This window comes from Lissotriton vulgaris, chromosome 4_1, assembly GCF_964263255.1.
Source record: "Lissotriton vulgaris chromosome 4_1, aLisVul1.2, whole genome shotgun sequence".
Classification (NCBI taxonomy): Eukaryota; Metazoa; Chordata; class Amphibia; order Caudata; family Salamandridae; genus Lissotriton; species Lissotriton vulgaris.
The window spans coordinates 1,112,546,609-1,112,562,385 of NC_141691.1; the positions used below are offsets into that span (position 1 = coordinate 1,112,546,609).

Sequence of the window (15,777 nt, forward strand, 5' to 3'; positions counted from 1 at the left end):
GTTTTACATGCTTTGCACTCCTCCATCTGTAGAACACTACAATGTTGATCTCATTTAGAATGTTGGTGCATGAAGCAGACAGTTGGAGAAGGGCTGACAGCCTTGCTGGCTGCTCCTGGTGGGGCTGATTACATCTATACTTCAATGCTGTAACTTATCTTAATAAATCCTCTTGAAACATTACAATCTACGTGGACTAAGTTACTACATATTTTATGGCGACGATTTTTAACCAAAGAACCTGCCTCTGCTTCCTCTGAGGACCGCTGTGGACATCCTGAGTTCCTACTCACAACCTCTGCAAGTTTTGAAATTTCAACTACTCCATCTCTTCTTTTTTTTTTTTTTTTGAAGTTTAAGCACTTTATTATGGCTAGACCTGTTTTACAGCCAGTTTGAACCATTGTTTAGAAACACTGTCTCGGGCTCATTTGGAGGGTTTCCCCTTGACTTTCTTCTTGGGATCCGTGGACTTTTTGGCTTCCTTGGGTTTTTTGTCTTCCTTGGGTACTTTGACAACTTCAGGCTTCTCAGTTGTGTCTGGTGTTGGTTTGGGAAGATGACGCAGGATTGAATTGCGGCGTACAGTCTTTGCATACGGGTTCAGTTTTACCATCATTCTCAAATTCTTAAGAGGATTCTTCTTAAGAACTCTGCGTTTGATCTTTTTGTTGGGTGCACGCAAAGCCTTTTGGATCTCTTGGCTTTTCAGGATCCTGCTAAGATCTGTATTAGTCATCTTGTGCATTGGTAGGTTGTAGCTGGACTTAAGCGTTGCAGGTTTACGCCACGTGCCATACAATTCATCCAGCTTGCGGAAGGCGCTCTCTGTCCAAATGCAGAAACGCCCAACGTGCCCACCAGGAGCTAGTCTAAGAAGATTCAGCTTGTTAACGTTAAGCAGAGTAATGCCTGGAATATTTCTGAAAGCCTTGATAATGCCGTTGTCCTCGCTGTAAATGATACAGGGGCCTCTACGGTGAATGCGACGGCGGTTTCTCATCTTTCCCTTCCCAGCACGCATACGTTGGGATGCATAAACCTTCTTGATGTCATTCCAAGCTTTCAACTTCTTGCGAAGCAGTACGGCTTCCTTAGTCTTTTTGTAGCCTTCAATTTTGTCTTCAACCACCAAAGGGACCTCTGGAACCTCTTCGATTCTGTGGCCCTTTGACATTACCAGGGCAGGGAGAGCTGAAGCAGCCAACGCTGAGCAGATTGCATAACGTTTCTGTGTAATATTCACTCTACGATGCCATCGTCTCCATGTTTTGGTAGGGGCAAACATGCGACCTCCACGACACATGTTGCCGAAGGCACCCTGGCCAGACCTGTGCGTACCACCGCCACGTACACGAGGTATACGAGCAACAGCACGGCCTGTACCCCATGATTCAGCACTAGTTTGATGCCCTGCTAATTCACTGACAGCATAGGGTTGTCTATTGTTCTTCCATAAGTTAGTGTGAACAAAGTTCACAATATCTGGGCGAATAGGAGCCTTGAACACAGCAGGCAAGGTGACATTTTTTCCTGATACCTCCCCCTTTTCGGAGTACACAGATATCAAGGGACGGGCGCAGGCCATTTTCTACCCCGGTACCCTCGGCACGCCAGCTACACGCTACTGCCTCGATGGCGGCCACTCCATCTCTTCATCTGGCACATCAGCCCCACCAGTGACCACCCACCGGTCGCCCTCAACGCTCAAGTGCCAGTTCCAGTTTCTTCAGTGAGGATTCTCCGATGCTGTTGGTGTGAGGAAGTGCCGTGAGCCACCCGCCTTTGCGCCACGTGCCTGTGACCAAATATTTTCAATATTCTGGCATTCGCAGCTAGTGCGTCCTGGCACCACCGAAGTTTATTTTCCTGACTTGACTGCTACGTCAAATGAAGATGTTTCCACTTCCTTCCGGAAATGTTGTTTAATCACGGGAGGTACTGCTTTAGTTCTGCGATGTCTGTGAAAGTCATATTGACATATCTCAGAGGAGTTAATTATCATGGCAGGGGGTCCTTTCTCTTTGGAGATGTTATTCTGTGTTTTAGTTTAAGGCTTCTGGGTATTGTTGAATTATATATGGACGTTCTGTTGTATGCAGCTGCGATTTGGTATATTCTCTGCCTTGTATTATACTGCCATCTAGTGTCTTGTTTGAAATTGAATGTAATTTTTTTTTTGCATGTTTGTTTTGTACTTCGATTTAATTGCTGGCAAATCTGTATTTGTGAGGTTGACATTCAGTACGTCACTGTTAAGTATTCATTTATGTTAATGAGCACAATGTCTTTTAACCTTTGAAGTTTTTCGTTGGTTTTCTCCTATTCTCTTGTGCTTATACTGTGACCTCCAGCGTACCTACACATTGTTTTTATTCTACCCTACATAGGGTGTCATGATGTCTTTGTTCACAACATGGATTGTTTTTACCTTTTCACAAGATTCTTTTTTTTTTTCTCTCCTTGTCTTTGGGTACAGGTCTCATGTTTCAGTAGTGGGTTTGAGTCCCATCTACCTCTTTGTTATGGGTACAAGTCCCTTGTTTCTGTAGTGGGTGTCAGTCCCATCTACCTCGTGTTATGGGTCCAAGTCCCATGTTTCTGTAGTGGGTGTCAGTCCCATCTACTTAGTGTTATGGGTCCAAGTCCCATGTTTCTGTAGTGGGTGTCAGTCCCATCTACATCGTTCTTATGGGTATTAGTCCCATGTTTCTGTTTTAGTGGGTGTAAGTTCCATGCTTTTCATGGTTCCTCTGGTCGAGGTACGTCCTCACTCGGACTTGACATTACAGATGTCATTTTATTTTTCCTTTCACTACAGTGCACGTTGTAACCTTACTTAAGGTGTCTAGTTGGATTATATGTTTTATTTCGACTGTGCACAATAGTTTGATTCTTTCTTAATACCTCTGCACAATCATATTGTGTGTTGTTTTTTACAGTGGTCCATTTAAGACTGGGCGTTTCTTTATTTCTTTAACTTTCAGTACACTGTAGCCCAGTACTTTTTATCTTTATTCATTACTCAAATGTTTAAAATGTATGGAGAAGGAGTTTTACGTTGCATTTCTCTTTCTCGGTCACCTTCTTTTCTCCTGATGTGGATTGCTCACTCGCATGCTTTCCTGGCCAGTGGTGTGTAGAGGGTAATCATTGATGGTTTCTTTCTTATTTCTTTTTCTTCGCTTTGTTTCTTTCTCATAATTATCAGAAAAGAGGATATGTTTATCTATTTCTTTCTTTTATTCTGTTTCTTTCTCTTATCGTTTCTTTCTTGCACTCTTCTCCCTTCTAGCTAATACACCTGAATTCATTTTTGTTATCTCTTTTGTTTTCATTTGGAAGAGAAGAGGATATGTAATATCTTTGTTTTCATTTGGAAGAGAAGAGGATATGTAATATCTTAGTTAATGTTTTACATGCTTTGCACTCCTCCATCTGTAGAACACTACAATGTTGATCTCATTTAGAATGTTGGTGCATGAAGCAGACAGTTGGAGAAGGGCCGACAGCCTTGCTGGCTGCTCCTGGTGGGGCTGATTACATCTATACTTCAATGCTGTAACTTATCTTAATAAATCCTCTTGAAACATTACAATCTACGTGGACTAAGTTACTACATATTTGTAACATTGTGTAGATTTAATGAAGAGCATGTGAACTGCAGTTTGAAACAACATAAAATATGCGGAGACACCAGAGGTGGTTGTGAAATTCCACAGGCACTGATGAGTGAGACAAGACATACTACTGAGACTGAGAGTAACATGGCGTCTGCTACTGAGAACTGCTACAAACATCCTGAGGAGAATGACACAAGATTTAATGCAAACATACAGCAGAGATACAGTATCCTGATTCAGAGATGCAGTATCCCGATGAAGTGCTCCTTAGTTACTGAAGAGTAGAGGTGATAAATGCTAGAGGGGGTTGGCACAGGCATGAGCTTTGCTACAGAGATACTCAAAATAGAGTGGGAAATGTTGTAAGGCTATTGAAGAGATATATGCGGGCCGGACTGTCCGTAGCGGCCACCGGGTATGTCTCTGGTGGTCGGCAGGGTGAGATCCGGTTTTAGACCCCTGGGGGGACGTTTTTCTTACCAATGGCTGGTTTTGCAGCATAGCTGCGATATCAGACCCCTGTAACAAAAGTAACTTAATTTACCACCATCTCCCCCCTGCCCCCCGGCCAGATTCAATTGCTGGGGCCAGTTTGCGTTCCCAGTCTGGCCCTGGATATATGAGAAATGCTGCTGTCATTTACCCATTAGTGAGTTAAAAAAAACATTCATTAATAAAACTGTGACTAAATCTCCAGATAACAAATTAAACTATAGTAAAATAAACTACTAGCCCAAATCTCTACACAGAGTAGAATCTCTACACAGAGGAAAATCTAAATAAATCTATCAAGTTTTTAAACATGGCTTCCTGACAGTTCACCTAAAACCTAAGTACAGAGACTGATGGGGCGAGTGGCTACTAGGACTATGAAAATTAAATCTTTAAAGAGATGGTAAAAAGATACTAGAACTCTCTACCTGTGACTGAGCCATTCTGTGCGGAGGAGGTTAATTTAAAGCGCCCACAAGGGGAGCTTTTGTTTCTGTGTAGTATACTCTATTGGAATCCTAACTAGTGTTCAGCCATTTAGAGATTGCAAAATCAAAGTGCAAATGTGCCTAAGCATTGTAATGCCCCTCCCTCCTTAAATTATGTCAGTAGGGCCCCATAGATGAACCGCACCCTGCTCGCCAGGTCTGTTTCTTTGCGTTCTACGGCCAATACCCTTTTCTTCACTATCCTGAGAAATTATGCCAGTGCACAGTTCAGTCTTAAGTCGTCCGTAGGGTTGAAACACGCAACAACTGCCTCTCCATATGATATTAACCCTCTCTTGATGAAGTCTTTGTGTAGGAGTTTCCAGCACACTTCCACTGATGCTTTGAAAAGACACAGCACATGAATGATGCCCTCTAATGCTTGTCCACAAAGTCTGCAAAGTTCCCTGCATTCCTTTATTCTCAAAGGCAGGTAATGTTTTGATACAGGCAGTATACAGACCTCTTAATCCTTCAGTTGTTCGTATAATCTTGGACAGCAGGGAGCTGTCCCCCACTTTAATCCTAATACACATGTTAGTATGCAGCCTTTGTAGTGCCCTTAGAACACCAACAGAAATGTGGCAAAAACAATGGGAGTTGCATGAGAACACCCACATAACAACCCTGTAACGCCTTCCCAGGGCAGAGTAAGGCAACGCAGAGATTTGACCTGCGTTGCCTTACTCCAGATTTAAGGAGCCACTGAGGTCATGCGTGGCTTCATAAATCACATTTAAAGTTTGCGTTGCTCGTGTGTGGTGCAAGAGCGATACAAACCGGATCATAAATGGGCCCCTAGATTTCTGACTATTCCCTCTTAACAGACACAACCACCTCTGCTGCCGAGAACCTGAATGCACTCACCACATTATTACTGATTGTATAATTCATCTCTTAAAATTGCATTTACTCCTGAGACCACTATTCTGATTATTGAATGTTCCTGGGAATATCTTTTACATCCTCAAGACCTTCTGAACAGTGCTCCACTACATAACTGGGCCAAGTTCCTCATCCATAAATTGGATCTATACAATCCTATAACAACTGAGACAGAGGCTGACTTCTTGAATACAGCACTAAACAATAGCAGTAGGCTCTCGTTCCCAAGAATCTTCCTTTTTCAAGCAATATAGAATTAGGCACAAATTTATAGAAAAAGTGACAGCGCAGAAAGTCACCTTGCTGCGTTGTGTTACAGAGGAAGGGCAGGAATGTGCCATATTTATCACAATATGGAATATTCCTGACTTTTCTCAGCGCTGGCCCACTTTAGGTTGCCTAGCGCCAACGCATGCACCCTTGCACCATGGTGCAAGGGTGCCTTTGTTACATGCAGGATTGTTTATGTGCAGGAGGGGGCACTTTCCTGCACAAAAATAATCCCCCGAGGCATTTTCCTCTATCTATGTGTGCTGTAGAATGCTGCACACATTGAAAGAGGAAGCAACGAGCAGAAATATTGTTATGCCTCCCTTGGAAGGCGTACAAGCATTTTTGGCACTTTCCTTGGTCTACCATTAGAGGTAAATCTGGGAAAGCTTCAATATCCATGGAAGTTGCGTAGGAGTACCCAAGTACGCTGTGCTTACCAGTACACACTAACCCTGCATTATCATGCAAGGGTGTGCATCTTGGCACATGGCAGACTAAAGTGCACTAGCAAAGGGAGAGAGAGAAAAAGAGGGCCATATGTTAGTAGATATGACACTGTTCGGCTCCCTTCCTTTCGCCCACAGCAACTTTGTTTGGTGCACTAAGTTGCGTACAGTTAATACATTTGCCAGTAGTCTACAGTAAGTTTTATATGCACATTTGAAAGTCAGAAAAGCACTATTTGCTGATGCCACATTATTCAGCGGTAGAAACCGGTCATCAATAATAGACAGTTTTATTTCTCTTAATATACCAGTCTACCAGCCTCATATTTTTCTCAATACGCGAGTCAGTGCTTGGTTGAGGTGCAGCTCATCAGAACACGATCCATCCTGTCCTCAAACCGTCACGTATATAGTCAATTCTACATAACTTTGGCTTCATAAAGCATCCATTCATTTGCAGAGCTATGCCTTCTTTCTGAATTTCATCTATAACAACTTATTTCTGAAAGGTTAAATCTATTGAATCTCAGATTTGATGCATGCCAAAATTTAAAATAAGAAAATATTTGATGATACGACAAAATAGAAATAATCTCATATCTAATTTCAGGTCCAGACAAGAGGTGGGAGCACCATAGTTCTGGTAAATCCTAAATTACTATGAGTTTTTTTTAATAAAAAGTATTAATAATTTTTGTTAAAGTCTTGGAAAAACACTTAAGGGCGTAGGGTATGGTGTCCTGCTATGGTGTCTTAAATATTCGCTCACTTGTACAAGCAGACCATGGGAAGGAACATTAACAGGAGAAAGGAAGAATAGGAGTAGGAAGAAACAGAAAAAGTGAGTACAGGCAGGCAAAATGCCACAGGAGGAGAAGGAAATATGAAAACTATGGAGTGGAGAGTGGGAGGCCGTGGCTGGGGAGACTGTCAAAGGGTGTATGGTTACCACTGTAGATAATGTGTGCTCTTACTCTCCTGCTTAACATAATATATACTGAAGATGCAACTCCTGCAAATCTCATAAACAATGTTATTCCCCCCTAACCCCCGCATCTATTACATTTATACCAAGAACTGTGCTAGTACTGAAAGCTTACCGGGGTTCATGCATGTCCAGGAGAACTGTATGTTGCTGAACGCTGCAGTCCGTGCATGGTGACCCCTCCATACTGCCTAGTCCGCGCTGGTGCCTCAGCACTTCTGGTCACTCAGACTCAGAGGGGTGTTCCACCATCTGCCTGGCACGCCAGACACCAATGACGGTGGCTGGACTGCGGAATTAAGAGCTAGGCAAAGGCTGTCAAATGTGGACTTCGTCATGTGCTAAATGGACTCCATGAGTTTCAGGAAAGGGGCGTGGACAAGCCTTACAATGTGCCCTTTCCAAGATGGTAGTGTATCCCTAAGATGCTATCTGAGGATCACAATGCGATGCAATAGACAGACACTAGTCACTGTTTTAATCATATATAAATAGACATTTAAAAACCTACACAGAGCCGAGATCTGTCTTGTTCATATGTTAGTTGGGAAAGAGCCATGTTTTTGGCTGTTTCCTGAACATAGTCTTACTTTCTACCGTCCTGATCTCAATAGGCATTGAGTTCCATAGTTTTGAGACTAGATGGGTGAAGGAGGATCCACCCCACTGAGCCCTTAGTGTTCAGGGGAACAGTCAAAAATTGTTCAGTGAATGACCCCAGAGCCCTGTTAAGGGTATAGGGTGTTAACAGGGCCCTCAGCAGTGAGGGTCCTTTTGTATGAAGTTCTCTATGTGCTAAGCATAACACCTTAAACTTTACCTGTTGCGTAAATGCGAGATCTATTGTATTGCAAATGCTTGTTGTACTTTGTAGGGAACAGTATATTTCTAAGATTTTGTTTGTTAAACGTTGCCAAATCGCTGCAACGTGTGACCGTAGCTTCTGTGCAAAAGCTCTCATCCCTGATGTCAGGGGCAATCTGGGGCTTTGATTAGAACTTCGGTGTTGACCTTCTAATTCAATCAAGAGCTAGGAGGTTACCAAGGTGTTTTTTCCCCAAATAAGAAGGGTACTCAACAGACCTTTTTTTCTGTTTTTATATAGCGCAACCTTTACCTGAGCACCAGTTGTGTTAGACACATTCTTTTTGTTAGGCACAGGGAGATTATGGGGCTTATTTACAAGGCCCTTGTGCCACCTTCGCGTCATTTTTAACGTGGGAAAAGTGACGCAAAAGTGTCTCAAGGGGCTTGTAAATCTGCCCCCAAGTGATTTGCCCAGAATCACAGGCTGTTGTACGTCCCTGTCGAGACGCAAACCCGTTTCCCCAGCTGGATGGTGATAACACCCTCTTCCATGACCCCCCAGACTTCACATCCCCCACCGCCACCCCCGCTCTCCTGGAATTCAAAATCTTAGCAATAGAATTGGGAGGGCTGTATTGTATGGGCATTCATGCAGTACTTTTCATACCTATTGGTAGGTCTAAAGCTCTTTCTTGATTGTTCAATAAATTGGTACTCCAGAGTTATAATTTATGCTGTGCTTTGTAGCCCTAAAGAAGCCTCCAAGCCCTCTGATAGATTGGATGTCGTGAAACGAGGCTCCTAAACAAGGCATTATATAATTGCACTGGTAGTATAACTGATTAGAGGCTTCACATGATATACATGTGCCTCGTCCTCCGAGACAAATAACGCTGCCAGAAGCTGGCTGTACATATGTGTAAAGTTGCTTGGCATCCCACGGGGTGAGGCAGCAGGGACTTCTGTTCTGAAACATGTGGCATGGGGTTTGAACGCAAAGCATGAGAGCAAACCCCTCATCTGACGTCACTGCGCTGAGACAAATGCCCGAATCAGATTCTCCACAGCGCTTGGAAGTCTAATCTATACCGCTAGATACTTGCACATAAAATACACCCAGGTACCAGCTACCACCAGGTGCAACAAGGACTGGGGTTCAACAGGCACATGACTTGAGACGGGCAACTGAAGTGTAGTGACAAGTAGAGAAAATAACAATATAAAATGGTGGCTCTTAAAGGCTCCTAGGGTTGGGGCACTGTCAGTGGCCTGTTCTTTTCTGAACACAAACAAATGTGGCAGCAACGAGGTGCCAGTCAGCGCGACGGCTCTTAGCACTTAACAGGGTCTCTGCAGTGTTATGAGCACTTCACGCAAGGGAAAACCGCAGGGCAGCAGCAACTCGCTGGTTTGCGTTACTCTGCGCCGAGAATGTGTTAAATGGGTGGAGAGTGGGTGTTTCCATCCATCCGCCCACCCATGCTTTTTTACGCATTCCTAGATTTACGGAGAGTAATAAACCTGGGACGGACGGCGTCAACATTGTACGCTTTCGCCTTTCAGGCATGGCAGCGCGGCAAATTGTGCAGCTGCATTGCGAGGAAGGTTTGATAAATCTGTCCAGGGTCCATTTGAAGAGTGCTCTTAGAACTTTTCAAAGTCAAATGTACCAAATTAAAGAGGAGACTCGAACGTTTTCAACCCACATGCATATATGTAACCGCTCCGCTATTATACGCTGGCAACAGCAGTAGAAGGGAATACAAAATAGATTGAATATTGTCATCTTACTTATACTACAGTAAGGATCTAACCCCTCAGTTTGTGCTTCCTTCCTCCAGCTCTCCTGTAAGGGAGAGAGGAACGGTCATCAATAGCAAACAGCAGCTGCATGAATGCAACACTGTCCGCTCGCTTCGCGCTCAGAAGGAAACACTAACACTCTTCATCGTGGTTAGCGAAGACCAGACACTTTCGAACACATTTCCTCAGTTAAAAACTATAGAAATGATCCCTGAAAGTATAGTCTTAACACAACGGACTGCAGCTCAAACGGGCAGAAAAAGTAAAAACCCTTCTTACGTACAGTAAGAAAAGGTTCGGCATCTGACCTCCAATAAAAACACATGGCTGTGTAACACCACAAAATACCAATTTAAAGATGCACAGGCAGACGCGTTCTTCCCAATAAAGCATTGTAAGTAGATTCTCGGCAACTCACTGCTTTAAAAATCTGCATAATCGAAATCAGCAACGAATCACATTTCGCCTGCCTTTTCGGGACACACGGATTCCCTGCTCGCTGCTCCCGAAACAGACAGAGGACTACAGTGTGAAAGCTAAAGTTCAAACAGGTAAACAGAGCGTAGCCATCGTTTTGTTTCGTGCTTTGGCTCACAGCAACAATCACATTTTTACTTATTGAAAAATTAAGAGAACCAGTTGGTAAACTCACAGCAAAGACAATCTAGGTTACTTTCACAGTTTTCTGCCCTGCACTAAATGAGCATTATTACCGTTTCAAGATGGCTATGCACAGTCAGACTGCGCGAAGTGTGTGTTTTACTACAGATCAGACTGAATCACCAGAGCACTTACTCTGTCGAAGCAAAGCCGCACCCGAGCTCTGATTTCACATCACACTGTGCCAAAACTGTAGGAGGTCTAGGAACTATTCTTGTTCACAGCCTTGATTTGGAGCTCGAGCCAAGACAGGGATGTTTCTGGAAGTTTCATCCTAAAATATCTTTGAGATGTTCCACTTCCTATCTGAAAGCGATTTAATGTTCAGAGGCAAAGTGCTATTTGCACTCATTTTAACTACTGGGAAGGACCTAAGCTTAGCAGGAGAGGTTCTGTAGAGTGAGATGTAAAACGCTACAGAGAAACTGGTAAAGGATATGTAACATTGTGTAGATTTAATGAAGAGCATGTGAACTGCACTTTGAAACAACATAAAATATGCGGAGACACCAGAGGTGGTTGTGAAATTCCACAGGCACTGATGAGTGAGACAAGACATACTACTGAGACTGAGAGTAACATGGCGTCTGCTACCGAGAACTGCTACAAACATCCTGAGGAGAATGACACAAGATTTAATGCAAAGATACTGCAGAGATGCAGTATCCTGATTCAGAGATGCAGTATCCTGATGAAGTGCTCCTTAGTTACTGAAGAGTATAGTATGATAAATGCTAGAGGGGGTTGGCACAGGCATGAGCTCTGCTACAGAGATACTCAAAATAGTGTGGGAAATGTTGTAAGGCTATTGAAGAGATATATGCGGGCCGGACTGGCCGTAGCGGCCACCGGGTATGTCTCTGGTGGTCAGCAGGGTGAGATCCGGGTTAGGCCCCTGGGGGGACGTTTTTCTTACCAGTGGCTGGTTTTTCAGCATAGCTGCGATATCGGCCCCCTGTAACAAAAGTAACTTAATTTACCACCATCTCCCCCCTGCCCCCCGGCCTGATTCAATTGCTGGGGCCAGTTTGCGTTCCCAGTCTGGCCCTGGCTATATGAGAAATGCTGCTTAGACACTAACAAAAGAGAGGAAACCGATATGCTGCAGAGATGGTTGTTTATCATAATATTGAGGAGGAAAATATTGTAGGTTCAGGGTATAGAGGCCTAAATATTGAAGACTGAAATATTGTGAAGGTAAGTGCATGTAGGGAAGTATAGATTTGATGTTCTTGACACCACATCCACATAACTTGAAGATGTCAAGTAAGGTATAATAAATCAATACTTACCTATATATACACTTTACTTCACAATAATTTGGTCCTTGATATTATGGCCTCAATATTTTGACCCCACGATTTTGCAGTCAGTGTTCTAGTCAAGTACCGCAGAGATTTAAAGAAAGACAAAAAATCTTCCAGAGACATACTGAGAGGGGGTATGAGCAATGGAGAAGAGACAAAGAAGAGAGACACACATTTCAAATTTTAGTTTATTTGCATAGTCATTAAAACCATTGCAATACTAATGTCCCTCAATACAGTAAAATACATCAAATACAATGTTACGGCTTCTGCAATCTGTCATTTACCCATTAGTGAGTTAAAAAAAAACATTCATTAATAAAACTGTGACAAAATCTCCAGATAACAAATTAAACTATAGTAAAATAAACTACTTAGCCCAAATCTCTACACAGAGTAAAATCTAAATAAAACTATCAAGTTTTTAAACATGGCTTCCTGACAGTTCACCTAAAACCTAAGTACAGAACCTGATGGGGGTGAGTGGCTACTAGGACAATGAAAATTAGGTCTTTAAAGTGATGGTAAAAAGATACTAGAACTCTTTACCTGTGACTGAGCCATTCTGTGTGGAGGAGGTTAATTTAAAGCGCCCACAAGGGGAGCTTTTGTTTCTGTGTAGTATACTCTATTGGAATCCTAATTAGTGTTCAGCCATTTAGAGATTGCAAAATCAAAGTGCAAATGTGCCTAAGCATTGTAATGCCCCTCTCTCCTTAAATTATGTCAGTAGGGCCAGATAGATGAACCTCAGCCTGCTCGCCAGGTCTGTTTCTTTGCCTTCTACGGCCAATACCCTTTTTTTCACTATCCTGAGAAATTATGCCAGTGCACAGTTCAGTCTTAAGTCGTCCGTAGGGTTGAAACACGCAACAACTGCCTCTCCATATGATCTTAACCCTCTCTTGATGAAGTCTTTGTGTAGGAGTTTCCAGCACACTTCCACGGATGCTTTGAAAAGACACAGCACATGAATGATGGCCTCTAATGCTTGTCCACAAAGTCTGCAAAGTTCTCTGCATTCCTTTATTCTCAAAGGCAGGTAATGTTTTGATACAGGCAGTATACAGACCTGTTTCAATCCTTCAGTTGGTCACATAATCTTGGACAGCAGGGAGCTGTCCCCCACTTTAATCCTAATACACATGTTAGTATGGAGCCTTTGTAGTGCCCTTAGAAGACCAACAGAAATGTGGCAAAAACAATGGGAGTTGCATGGGAACACCCACACAACAACCCTGTAACGCCTTCCCAAAGCAAAGTAAGGCAACGCAGAGATTTGACCTGCATTGCCTTACTCCAGATTCAAGGAGCCACTGAGGTCATGCGTGGCTTCATAAATCACATTTAAAGTTTGCGTCGCTCGTGTGTGGTGCAAGAGCGATACAAACCGGCTCATAAATGGGCCCCTAGATTTCTGACTATTCCCTCTTAACAGACACACCCACCTCTGCTGCCGAGAACCTGAATGCACTCACCACATTATTACTGATTGTATAAATCATCTCTTAAAATTGCATTTACTCCTGTGACCACTATTCTGATTATTGAATGTTCCTGGGAATATCTTTTACATCCTCAAGGCCTTCTGAACAGTGCTCCACTACATAACTGGGCCAAGTTCCTCATCCGTAAGTTGGATCTATACAATCCTATAACAACAGAGACAGAGGCTGACTTCTTGAACACAGCACTAAACAATAGCAGTAGGCTCTCGTTCCCAAGAATCTTCCTTATTCAAGCAATATAGAATTAGGCACAAATGTATGGAAAAAGTGACACAGCGCAGAAAGTCACCTTGCTGCGTTGTGTTACAGAGGAAGGGCAGTAATGTGCCATATTTATCACAATATGGAATATTCCTGTCTTTTCTCAGCGCTGGCCCTCATTAGGCTGCCTAGCGCCGAGGCATGCACCCTTGCACCATGGTGCAAGGGTGCCTTTGTTACATGCAGGATTGTTTATGTGCAGGAGGGTGCACTTTCCTGCACAAAAACAATCCCCTGGGGCATTTTTCTCTATCTATGTGTGCTGTAGAATGCTGCACACATTGAAAGAGGAAGCAACAAGCAGAAATATTGTTATGCCTCCCTTAGAAGGCGTACAAGCATTTTGGCACATTCCCTGGTCTACCATTAGAGGTAAATCTGGGAAAGCTTCAATATCCATGGAAGTTGCGTAGGAGTACCCAAGTACGCTGTGCTTACCAGTACACACTAACCCTGGCATTATCATGCAAGGGTGTGCATCTTGGCACATGGCAGACTAAAGTGCACTAGCAAAGGGAGAGCGAGAGAAAAAGTGGGCCATATGTTAGTAGATATGACACTGTTCGGCTCTCTTCCTTTCGCCCACAGCAACTTTGTTTGCTGCACTAAGTTGCGTACAGTTAATACATTTGCCAGTGGTCTACAGTAAGTTATATATGCATATTTGAAAGTCAGAAAAGCACTATTTGCTGATGCCACATTATTCAGCGGTAGAAACCGGTCATCAATAATAGACAGTTTTATTTCTCTTAATATACCAGTCTACCAGCCTCATATTTTTCTCAATACGCGAGTCAGTGCTTGGTTGAGGTGCAGCTCATCAGAACACGGTCCATCCTGTCCTCAAACCGTCACGTATATAGTCAATTCTACATAACTTTGGCTTCATAAAGCATCCATTCATTTGCAGAGCTATGCTGTCTTTCTGAATTTCATCTATAACAACTTATTTCTGAAAGGTTAAATCTATTGAATCTCAGATTTGATGCATGCCAAAATTTAAAATAAGAAAATATTTGATGATACGACAAAATAGAAAAAATCTGATATCTAATTTCAGGTCCAGACAAGAGGTGGGAGCACCATAGTTCTGGTAAATCCTAAATTACTATGAGTTTTTAAAAAAATAAAACGTATTAATAATTTTTGTTAAAGTCTTGGAAAAACACTTAAGGGCGTAGGGTATGGTGTCCTGCTATGGTGTCTTCAATATTCGCTCACTTGTAAAAGCAGACCATGGGAAGGAACATTAACAGGAGAAAGGAAGAATAGGAGTAGGAAGAAACAGAAAAAGTGAGTACAGGCAGGTAAAATGCCACAGGAGGAGAAGGAAATATGAAAACTATGGAGTGGAGAGTGGGAGGCAGTGGCTGGGGAGACTGTCAAAGGGTGTATGGTTACCACTGTAGATAATGTGTGCTCTTACTCTCCTGCTTAACATAATATATACTGAAGATGCAACTCCTGCAAATCTCAAACAATGTTATTCCCCCCTAACCCCCGCATCTATTACATTTATACCAAGAACTGTGCTTGTACTGAAAGCTTACCGGGGTTCATGCATGTCCAGGAGAACTGTATGTTGCTGAACGCTGCAGTCCGTGCATGGTGACCCCTCCATACTGCCTAGCCCGCGCTGGTGCCTCTGCACTCCTGGCCACTCAGACTCAGAGGGGTGTTCCACCATCTGCCTGGCACGCCAGACACCAATGACGGTGGCTGGACTGCGGAATTAAGAGCTAGCAAAAAGGCTGTCAAATGTGGACTTTGTCATGTGCTAAATGGACTCCATGAGTTTCAGGAAAGGGGCGTGGACAAGCCTTACAATGTGCCCTTTCCAAGATGGTAGTGTATCCCTAAGATGCTATCTGTGGATCACAATGCGATGCAGTAGACAGACACTAGTCACTGTTTTAATCATATATAAATAGACATTTAAACACCTACACAGAGCAGAGATCTGTATTGTTCATATGTTAGTTGGGAAAGAGCCCTGTTTTTAGCTGTTTCCTGAACATAGTCTTACTTTCTACCGTCCTGATCTCAATAGGCATTGAGTTCCATAGTTTTGAGACTAGATGGATGAAGGAGGATCCACCCCACTGAGCCCTTAGTGTTCAGGGCACAGTCAAAAATTGTGCAGTGAATGACCCCAGAGCCCTGTTCTCTATGTGCTAAGCATAACGCCTTAAACTTTACCCGTTGCTCAACGGGGAGCCAGTAAAGGAAGACCAAGGCA

General features: G+C 43.1%; 1 protein-coding gene, 1 non-coding gene and 1 pseudogene across 4 annotated transcripts in view; all 3 read right to left on the bottom strand.

Annotated features, from left to right (window-relative positions):
• ABITRAM (actin binding transcription modulator) overlaps positions 1 to 15,777 on the bottom strand; it is a 756,845-nt gene that overhangs the window by 395,034 nt on the left and 346,034 nt on the right. The window lies entirely within an intron of this gene.
• On the bottom strand, positions 340 to 4,550 carry LOC147722950 (large ribosomal subunit protein uL4 pseudogene; annotated as a pseudogene). The gene has a single exon (XR_015309894.1). The product of XR_015309894.1 is annotated as a large ribosomal subunit protein uL4 pseudogene (transcript).
• Positions 9,812 to 10,029, bottom strand: LOC147722951 (small nucleolar RNA U3). The gene has a single exon (XR_015295448.1). It is a non-coding gene; the product is annotated as a small nucleolar RNA U3 (small nucleolar RNA).